Source organism: Sinohyriopsis cumingii, unplaced genomic scaffold (assembly GCF_028554795.1).
Source record: "Sinohyriopsis cumingii isolate HCF-2022 unplaced genomic scaffold, ASM2855479v2 utg000576l, whole genome shotgun sequence".
In the NCBI taxonomy this organism is placed as follows: Eukaryota; Metazoa; Mollusca; class Bivalvia; order Unionida; family Unionidae; genus Sinohyriopsis; species Sinohyriopsis cumingii.
This window is the reverse complement of record NW_028315913.1, coordinates 89,272-100,821: the sequence shown is the minus strand read 5'-3', so window position 1 is coordinate 100,821 and position 11,550 is coordinate 89,272.

The window sequence follows — 11,550 nt, the reverse complement described above, 5'->3', positions numbered from 1 at the left end:
TCAATTTTCTCTTTGACTGTCATGGAAACCCACACACAACAGAACTCCTAGATTCCATTCATGTTTTCCACCTCAAACAGTCAGTTTACCAACCCACCCATAAACATGGACACATTTTAGACTGGATTCTACATAGACCGGATGACAATTTTCAACGGTCCTCACTGGTATCCCACGAACGTGCATCAGATCGCCTTTGCATTATATGCCATCTTGACGTATTATTCCCTAACACTCCACCATTTTTGCTTCTAAGAGGATCTTCCGTATGATAGATAGAATCAAACTATTGCATGTCATACAAGCAAAACTAACAACTGTCTTACTCTCCTACAGCAGAAGAAGTCAGAAATTACCTGCATTCATTGCTTGAAAAACATGCCCCAGCAACCAAGCGCATAATATCAATTCAAAAATGTTCTCCGGGGTAAAGCAATGTTAGGGACCAGCTTCGCATTACTAAAAGAGACCGCCGTAAAGCTGAGAGGCTTTGGTTTTCAACTAGACTCACTATTCATAAGAAAATCTATGGAACCGATAAGACTAACGCCACAAAGATAATCCATGCAGCGAACTCAGCCCACTACAGTACTAAGATCACGGAAAATTACAGCTGCAAAGAACTCTTCAAGATCACTGACAAGCAAATGTCAATGAACAAATTCATGCACCACTTCCAACTACCTTTTCTCCAGTCGACCTTCCGGACCTGTTTGCAAATTTCTTCTGTGACAAAGTACAAACCATTAGCGATTAGCTTGATAAAACACTTTCAGTGGACTTGTCGTCAGCATAAGTTGCAATACAGGATTTCAGCGGAAACCGTTATACCCATCTGAACCTGTCTCTATATATTCAGTACGTACAATCGCGATGAGGAGCGCACAAAAGTCATGTGAACTTGACCAGGTTCCAGCATCACTGATGTTTGAGTGCTTAGATCCAATATTGTCTTCACTAATTGATGTTATTAGAACCTCTCTCTCATCTGGGGAATTCCCATTCATTTTCAAAATTGCCATCGTAAAGGCTCTGCTAAATAAACCAACACTCGACCATAACGATTTAAGGAACCACCGCCCAGTTTCTAATCTCCCATTCATATATAAGATCTTAGAAAAAAGTTGTTTTATTCCAACTTGTATCTCATCCGAGTTCAAACAGTCCTTTTTACAATGTACGTTCTGCATATCGCCCTTGCCATAGTACTGAGATTACGTTTCTAACAGCAGTTAATGACACTGTCTCTGTTTTGGATAGCGAAAATATTACTTTGCTTGACATTCATGATACAACGTTACTGTTGCACAAGTCCTACTTGGTCAACAAGACACAAATGAAAGACACTCCAGCCAAGGTGATGTATGTTGTTGTGTTCCACAGATGATTATTTTCGAACCTTTTCTCTTCATTATATACACTCAGCCGCTCTCAAGTGTCATAGATCATCATGCAGTGTCTCACCAATTGTACGCTAATGACACAAATATACATATATAACTACCCAACTGAAGTTGATGTTACCACCCAAGGTGTAGAGAGGTGCATTTGTGATGTGAAATCATGGATGACATGTAACAAGCTGCAGATGAATGATGATAAAACTGAAGCCATTATGATCACAACACAAAGACTTTCTCATTCAAATCCGTTACCTCAGACAATAAATATCAGCAACACCAACATTAAATTTACATAGTCAGTACAAAACCTAGGTGTTACTCTCGACAGTAATCTCACATTGCACCAACAGTCGCAAATATCTTTCAGCTGATGTCACTGAAACACTTGTGTGTCCATTAGTACTTTAAAGACTGGAATATTGTAACTCAATTATGTCTGAGCCAACTCAATATCTACTCAAAACCTTCACAAAGTTCAAAACAGAGCTGTTCGGATCATTCTTTGAGCACCACGATTCGAACACACCTCCCCCTTCGGTGTACCCTACGTTTCACTGACGGACTCCAGTACAATATACCAATCGACATCACCAAAGTTTTGGAAAGCTATACTAAATCAAAGCATACCAATATTAATAATTTAACCTGAAAACTCAATGGCAGTTCATCGAAAAGGAAGTTTATACAACCCACACTCAAATTTAAACCTGCATTTTTAATTTCTGTACGTCTTATTTAACACTATGTGACCAGTGTTACACAAGCTCTTTTCCCAGCCGATAATTCTGGGGGAAAAAACAATATGTACTATACAATTCACGCAGTTCAGATAGTTGCCGTCCAAGCCGTTTTTAGATAGTCTATTTGCCTCGAACCCGCATGTCTGCTGCTATTGGTGGCTAACTCTTCCTCCTATTTAAATCTCTACATGGTGTAGAGAAACTGTTGGAGGTGTATATGCCTCACACCAGTTTCAAAAACAGCACAAGCTCGAAATACCTTATTCACAATTATATCCATATCTTTAATTTTAAACAATACTATATAGAAGATCTCAAACGGGTAATGATTTAATAATGAATGTATGAACGGGTTAAATAATGTCCAGCTTTTCCTCGCCAAATTCAGCATTAAAACATTACCCATTTGAGATTGTTTTAACCACACAGTTTTCATTTCAGTAGAAATTATTTAGAGAGAAAGAAGAACAAATAATTTCGTTCATTCTAACAGACGTAGCACCATTCATTGTTGTGCGTAAGATATAGTCCCAGACAAAGTTGAACAAAGTTGAACCAGTATCAACGTTTGAAAGTAGAGTATACGTTTCTTACAAATTGTAAGTTCAAGAACAAGCGTCCTTCTGAATAGACAGAACATATTACAAAGACAAACTCGATTTTCAAAACAGAATCTCAAATGAGCGTGATATCTGATTGTTTGATGCAGTACCAGCTAGTGCAGTAGACGATCAATGTTTATGTAACCATACGTGTCACTTTCATAATTAAACATTACATTGTTGCAATATTCATTTGAAAGGTTTACTAGATAAAAATATTCTGATATTTACTACAAAGTATTTGTGACCGGATATTTGCATTATTTGATTTGGAACAGTAGACTGTACAGAAGACGTAAACAAATTTCTTTCTGAGTCATATTTGCATCACATATTTACCGTGTAAAGATGATGTCATTAGATAAAGTTCTGTTAGCTTGGAGACCACTTTATGTCCACATCCTTATGTGAACAAAGATGATTTAATTTACTTTTTTAAGTTAACATTTAAACCACGCTTGTATATAGGGTTGCTTCTATGTTACATATATAGATGCCCCCTCCACTTACCCTACCCCACCCTCAACCCCAATTACCAAATGAGCAATATACTGTTTTACTTGTTGTTGTTCTTGTCTTGGGGTTTTATGTTGATTTTCATATGATGATAATGTTATTTATGACATAAAAAACTGACATAAATTGGCCATATCCAGACAGACGAGACCATTTTTCCCGAATTCAGTTTCTTGAGTCAAGTCAAAAAATTGACACTGATGTATTTATTGAAAACAAAACATTCCAGAAGGCTGGGTTAAAAAAGTTTTCCCACAATCGCAGCCGATCAGCAAATAGAATACTGCACATTAATTTCATGAACTTATTTGGACCCATCAGAATCAAAGAAAGTGATATGTTCGAATGTTATAATACCAAATATACGAAACTGCACACGATATAGGCAAATGTGTACAAACTATGTGATAACTGAAAATGTCACACCAGTGCCCTAAGTTAAAAAATTTAACAATGGCTAATTTATAAAAAATATCACCGGAACCCTAAATAACGAATTAAGACTGTCATTTGGTATGTCTGATGCATTCTCCCATTTGACTGATCCTCCATCTGTTTAGTAGTCGCAAGGCACTCATCCTTACGCATTCGTTTCCTTCCTATTTGTTTGGCGGCTCGATGGACACACCTGTAGATGTCTATTTATTTTGCGACTTAGAAAGGCACGTAAAGTTTTTTCTTTCTTTCATTTGTCCTTTGTTTTGTTTGTTCACACGTGAAAGTGTTTATCGCGCCGATGTAATTGAAGCAAAACACCTAACTCAGGTACTTGTCATTGCGGTCGACACGGCCTGGTCTATGCATGATCCGAACCCGAACCCTACTGACCTACTTCGCGAGGGTCCTATAAAAGTAAAATAAGCGACATACAGTACGACCACGTGAAGATTTAATGCGAGGATGATATGCCAGAGGAACTACGGTAACAGGTATCTCATTGGAAATATCAATACAATGTAACATTCATTCGCCTCCAATTAACATCGTTACAAACATCGTAAATGCTCCTTCCTAAATTACGAAGCAAGTAAATCTATATGTAAAGTAGTTTGCAATGTGACTGTACTATACTTGCATTGTGAACACAAAATAAAATAAATTATATAATGCATACAGTAGGCTGGTTTGATTAATATACGGATGAGTTGTCTAGGAAGGTGTGATATTTAATCTAACCGATGAATTTAAAATACTACCGCAGAAAGAGATTTCATCATGAAACAAAAATTTGAATTGGTATAGAAAGTTTTATGATAATCAACATCCTGCTGGATTCCGATACGGATGAAGTGAGTGATACGTACATACAGACATATATATATATATATATATATATATATATATATATATATATATATATATATATATATATATATATATATATATATATGTATATATATATATATGTATATATATATATATATATATATATATATATATATATATATATATATATATATATATATATATATATATATATATGAGAGAGATAATCTTTTTCATATTTATTTTCGATATCAGATTTTAAATGGCATTAGTTTTCACGAAGATGCTGTTATTGTTTGAAATTCTAACTGCAATATGTAATATTAAAACAATAATTAACATTTGTTTTCATCTTGCACTTCCAATATGCCTGGGAGCAGCCGTAGTCACACACGCATATCGTTACCGGTCCACCCACACCAATTCCCCGTCCAATCATCATTGCTATAAGAGCTGAGTTTAATATAGTCCCATGTTTCGGTTTTTATTCAAGTTTAAATCATTAATCAGGTATGATATTATCAACATGCGTTTAATATGGCACTTTTTTTTCTTTCCGTAAAGGTCTGTAATCCATCACTAGCATGCACATGAGCCAGTTCACATGATTCTCTAGCAGAATCTGCCAAGTTGTAGGGGTTAATGATTTCCCTGTTACAATAAAACTTGCTTCTCTCTGCTTTTACTGGGAATCCCTCTTTTTAACACAAAGCGGTATTATCATAATTCCAGACTTGGTGGAAGCAGGAAACGTATTATCTGGCATGTGGCGCTGGTAAAGGTCATATTACGCTAATCATAGAATCCCCGATGCCATTTCATGTGTATCGCTATGCACATCTTATACATGAGGACAATGCACGTGGATAATTTTCACTTTAAAAAAATGTTTATTAAGTATAAATATGCAGTTCTTATTACTTAGCATAAATTCCTAAAGTCCAATTTGGGCATTTTATTGTCGTTGAAAAGCCAGTCCGTCTTGCCACAGGAACATTTATGGTCATATAGAGTTTTGGAGGTCAACAAAGAAATGACATCTAGTTAGAATCCTCAATACAAATAATACTTAAATATACCCAAAGTCTCATCTAATTAGATTTCGAAGACTGCGTTTATTCTGTTTTCAATGTTGATTGACAGGAGGGGGTGGTGAACGGTGTCAATAAATACCAACGTAAACAAAGAAAAGGGATGGATTTGAAGCCGTAATTATCATAGGCGATAATTCAAATCCGATCAAAACAAATTCAGAGTCGAACATTCTGGTATTCATTTCTGCTCTTGTAACGTTATTTATTATCTTGAGAAATGATATACTCATTCAGTTTCCTGTGTTGTCTACTTTAATTTTGTGTACGTACTAATTAAATGTTCCCCTTGAAATGTAGACCTAGTGGATGGCAAAGTTATATGACTGCATATTTACTTAGTAATATTTGGTTTGGAAGAAGTTCTACCAAGGAACTTTTTGATTTACTCTTCGTTATTACATTACCCTCGGGAAATAATGAATCCTGTTATATTGAATCTGCGCGCTTGCATATCAATTGTGATAGGCAGTATTTGTCTATTAGTCCCTGCATGCCTCCTCCTGATGTCTGTTTCTATATTTGTCAGTTACTTTTGACCTTATAATCGGAACTCCAGGTACGCAGACTGGTGAAATGGGGAGGTTGGTTATCATTGTTTGGTACGACGTTTCACAAGGATAGTTAATATGGAGTTTCGGAAATCTCCCTTAGGAATAAATAGATATTTAGCTTCCTTTGTTGTTTACTCATTAAATATTTACACATTTTCAAAGTTACGCCTGTGTAACAGCAGTCACTGCTTTTTGCGACGTTTGTAATGAATTCCCATAGGGAGCAAGTTGATCAGCTTTATTGATCCACCGGGTAATATAGACAGGTTCCCCATAGTTGGGTTAGATAAAATTATAATCAACTCAGCTATCAAGAGGCGTTCAGTCAGTTGCATGTAATGTACCTGTAAATTTGAATGCACCATTGTTTTTCATTTATTTACACTACGTGAGAAAATGTTGGAATTATTGTTATATCTATGTTTGGAAATCGAAGTTAATTCGTAATAGAAGAATAGTGTCTTCTTTCAGTGATGGCAGGTTACTAATTTATATGAAGTTCTCATCGAGTTTCCCGAGCCAACATATGTATAAGCTGTTCTTTATTACATTTACCTCAGGGAATATTATTTGATTTAACAGAGACGGTTAGATGACTACATTTTTAACAGTTTGCATCAAGTTTTCAGCGCGTTCCCTCTGTGGGCAACATGACATACAAATCCACATGCGCTCCCTCTAAATAAAACGTAAACACTTTCCGCTCTGACACGTATATATAAAAAGCAATTTGATACACCAGTACTGTTGATATAACGAATTGTGATGTGTTCTTAAATACTGACTTCACAGTAGGCTATTGCTTCTATATGTTCTTGAAAATCTCTACCTATTAATCATTAGTGACATTGGAAAATTAAGAGAAAAAATGTCATCCCTGTTTTAAACTGAATTAAACATCGTGCGGAATTTCATCTCTCCCTCTCTCTCTCTCTCTCTCTCTCTCTCTCTCTCTCTCATTCATTACGGACAATATTAATTGGAAATCCGTGAAGTGAGAGAGAGGCAAATAGAATTTGAATAGGATGAATCCATTGAATATGAACTTTCATCAGGTGAATCGCTTGAACATGGGTCGGCATAATTTTATGTGTACACTTGTGAATTTTCCAACGAATTTATATACATTATTCACAATATCAACAATACTACAATAAAAAGTTTCACACGCTTGTGTATTGCAGCAATGCGTTTAGAAAAACGAACAAGAGTCGAGCCAGATGAGGCTTGAAACCTCAGGAAGAAGAAGTACCAGCAACATACACATGAGAAATAGATCATACATTAAGCGACATAACCAATGAACTATGGTTATTTATAATTAGTGATACAACATCTTTATTTCACCTCACTCCTATTACAATATTCATTATATCCTTTCCATATGTCTCTGACGTTCTATTTTACTTTCAGTTTTTATAATGTCCTGATCCTTGCAGACGTCAGCTTGCTTGTCTTAACACGACATCCCTTCTTCGCAACTATTGCCACAATATGCTATCCCGAATTAAATATACAGAATTATATGGATATCCTGAAATTACTTCTCTGATTGTAAAACAATTTTTCGTGAAATTATTAAGATAACCATTACCAAATATAGATTTGTTTTGGGATTCTAATTGTCTCACCTAATCTCTATTCGGGATGTTCCAAAGGCATCTGATGTAAGGTAAACAGATAAGTTATTTTATATTTTTGATTTCTTGCTATACTATTATTCTTCAAACGGATAGATGTTTCTTATGACAGTTTATATTCCTCAGTATATTTTGATAATATATATGAATATTTTATGGTTTACATTTCACTAAAACACGCCCACCTTCCGGACTTAAATGTTCCACTGAACCTTTCCACTTAGGATGCTTTTCTGTTATTTTCTTTATCTAATACTTCCTTGGAAAGATGAACAGTTCGATGAAGGAAAGGAGCTGTATAATATAACGTCATTTAAGTTATATACATTTCTTTCCTTCAGCAAGCTTAATATTTCTTTACTTTCGATCATTAATTATTCTCATAAATGTGTCGTACATGTCATCACAATTTATTGTTTATACTTTCGTTCATCCAGTCATGTTATAAAACGTCTTATATCATCGTCAATATATATATATATATATATATATATATATATATATATATATATATATATATATATATATATATATATAATCTGTGAATGTGTATTTTTGTTTTTGGCTTGGAGTGGTACAATATATCTTCACTGCTTGTGTTAAATACAGAGGTATTCATGAAACTGACTACTTCTTTAAAAAATTGTTTTATAATTTAGTTTAATATTCAGACGATTATTGTTTTGGCAAGCACTTTGTTATGGCTTATGTATAGATGAAAGATATATTATACTGTTTTAGTGGTTAATATGCTTTTCATGTCGTGTCATTTCTTTTTCAGGAAGGCAAACAAGCTAATCCTGGTGGAGCTATTTGAAGAAAAGTGGCCGTGTATCAATTTAACGTCTGTTTGTTTTTAAACTAATAATTACCTTTTATAAAAGCTTTTAAGCATTTAAACGGTTTTGTTTATATTTCATATTTACGTGAATTTTTTATTGTCACTGTAAAAAATTCAGATTCGGAAAAGGCCCTATTTAATGTTGCGAATAATCTCAGAGGGTGAGATAATACATTACTCGATTTTTTCTTTATACGTTTTTTTGTTTCAGACGCAAACCTCCTATTTGTGATTTTAAGCAAATTAACACTAATTCTGTTATCTTTGTACGGAAGTACCTGATATACCTATTGCCAATAAGTGATCGCATTACAAAAATGGAAACTGGCTGTTGTCGTTTGCTAGGTATATCTGATTTAATATATATATATATATATATATATATATATATATATATATATATATATATATATATATATATATATATAATTTAATTTAATTCTTTGTTTGTCAGTTTAAAAAAAACTTATATGCTATTGTAATGTAAATTTATCCACTAGAGATGATATATTTTTTCAAAAATTGGCTGGCCTGAATCATTCTTTTCATAAACACCAGGTGCCAACCTGGAATCTGACCGTGATTCAATATTAGTAAACAAAGTTTTATTTTATTTTAAAAGTATTGTTTCCAAGGTTATGATGGGGTTAGATTTAAGATGTAAACAACATTTTTTTAATTTTTTTTATTTCTTAGAGAAAATTTATTGCTCTAATCAAGGCCATATTCTGTGTACTTTGATATAAACACGATCACGTGAAACCCCTTGTGATTTCACAACTTGGGGTAATTTAGAAACTGCGTCTTATGATACAGTATAACATTTGTTTTAGAGACAGAGATCTCAGTTTTAGGGCTTTTACACTTGGTATCAATTCATTTTCATTTTTGCTGCCAGATTTTGAGTTAATTATCTTCAGATGATTTGGATTTCAAAAGGATTCATTCTTTATTCTCTGGAAATATTTGAAGAGTGCTACACAGAGTTTGGAAATACATTGTTTACAAGTTTAATTTGGATTTCCAATGCCGGAGTGCCATTAATTGTATTTCTACAAGGAACTGTAGATACACACAGTACTGACTACATCATACGTCATCGTCATCCATCTTGGATTTTACATTCGGATTCGAATTTGAAATTATTAGAACATTTATTACTAGACTTCTGTAATTTAATTCGTGGATTATTCTTAGATATTATTTATATTTGATTCTTGAAACCGTAAGTTCTTCTCCTTTTTTTCATTTTTACAGAATTTTCCAGGAATATAAATTATTTGTAAATTTTAAAAAGCTTGTTGTTTTCACTCTGTCTGTTTTACTGTTTATTTAAGCCTAAACACGTAACACGCTACCCTTCTATTATATAAATTTAATTTCCATTCATACTGTTTATGACTGATGTTTATATCGTGTTCGATATTGGCATGACACGGTAACTAAAATCAGTTTTTAACATATGATAAATACGGTAAATTGGTTTTGGATTTGTTATTCTTTTTTCTTTTCCCCAAGCAGTTTAATGGTTTGGGTACTTTTAACATTTGCCGTTCTCTTCATGTCAGTTTGAGATTTAATTCTTATTGCAAAAGGTGGCCGCATATCTGGTACCTTTTATTCTGACGACCAGATACAAGGAGTGAGTACGTGTAATTTGGATTTTTGAGGTAGCTTTAACAATTTTTCTGTTATATCATTACGGTGTATGCAGTGTAATAATTCATAGTGATGTCTAGCACTGGGACATCATGAGTCAGACATGTAGTATGATCATCCACCCAGTCACATTATCCTGACACCAGGCGGACTAGTCCTGACCTCTTAATGCTGTGCGCCAAGCGAGCCAGCTGTTAATACCATTTTTTAAAAGTCTTTGATATGACTCGTCCGGGGATCGAACCCACGACCTTCCGCATCAGAGGCGGACGCTCTAACCACTAGGCTACCTGAGTGGTACCGAAATAGAAGGAGCAAATAATGTTGCATTAATATCGAGATTAAAATTAGCTACATACTTTTGTTTAGTAGGACACCTGAGTCCAAAATACACCCTTTCTGCTACTTACAAGTCTCATTAGATCTGAAAATCATGAAATGTTCTTTATCACGAGCCGATTAAGGGGCAACAGCAAAAGTTCCGTAGTGAGGTACACATTTTAGATACATCCCCATCAATATTTTGAATGATACTTGAAAAGTCTCATATTATTCAAATCCATCCTCTATGAGGATACGATTCCATAAGCAGAAATATAAATATAATTCTCGTTTCCAGCTATCTCGTTAGCTTAACATATTCTGAATCAATGGTTATAAAAAATGGTTTTAATGAAGTACTTGATTGGTCTATGCTGGCGTATAATAATGGATCTGCCTAATCACTAATGATCTTTGTCAGAAGTTTTAATTACTATAGATATATATAATAATAGTGAATGAAAACATTAACCTGGACACATCGTAGACACCTTTATGTAGAAGTAATTGAGGACCTGAAGTTCTGTTTGTAGCCCCGTATTATAAAGGTGATGACGTGATTTTCATTAATTAATATACCAATTATTTTCTGCACGATGAGGTTGCATGTATAGTGTGAGAATAAATGTCAACAATTTCAAACATTCAAATACAATCGTGCTAAATTGTGGATTGATTTGGGCAATAAAAACCTGGTAAAAAATTCATAGTATGATGAATATAAAATATTCGATAGATCCAAAACCATGCATTCCTATAATTTGATTAGGACGAAATGTTCGACGGTCTTTTTCCAAGAAATGAATCAAATTATGTTCAAATATGTGTATTTTAAAGGACATTGGTAATATTTTAAAACAATTGAAAGCTTTTATTATAATGATATGTGGATGATAATTGAATATTCAATACAAATT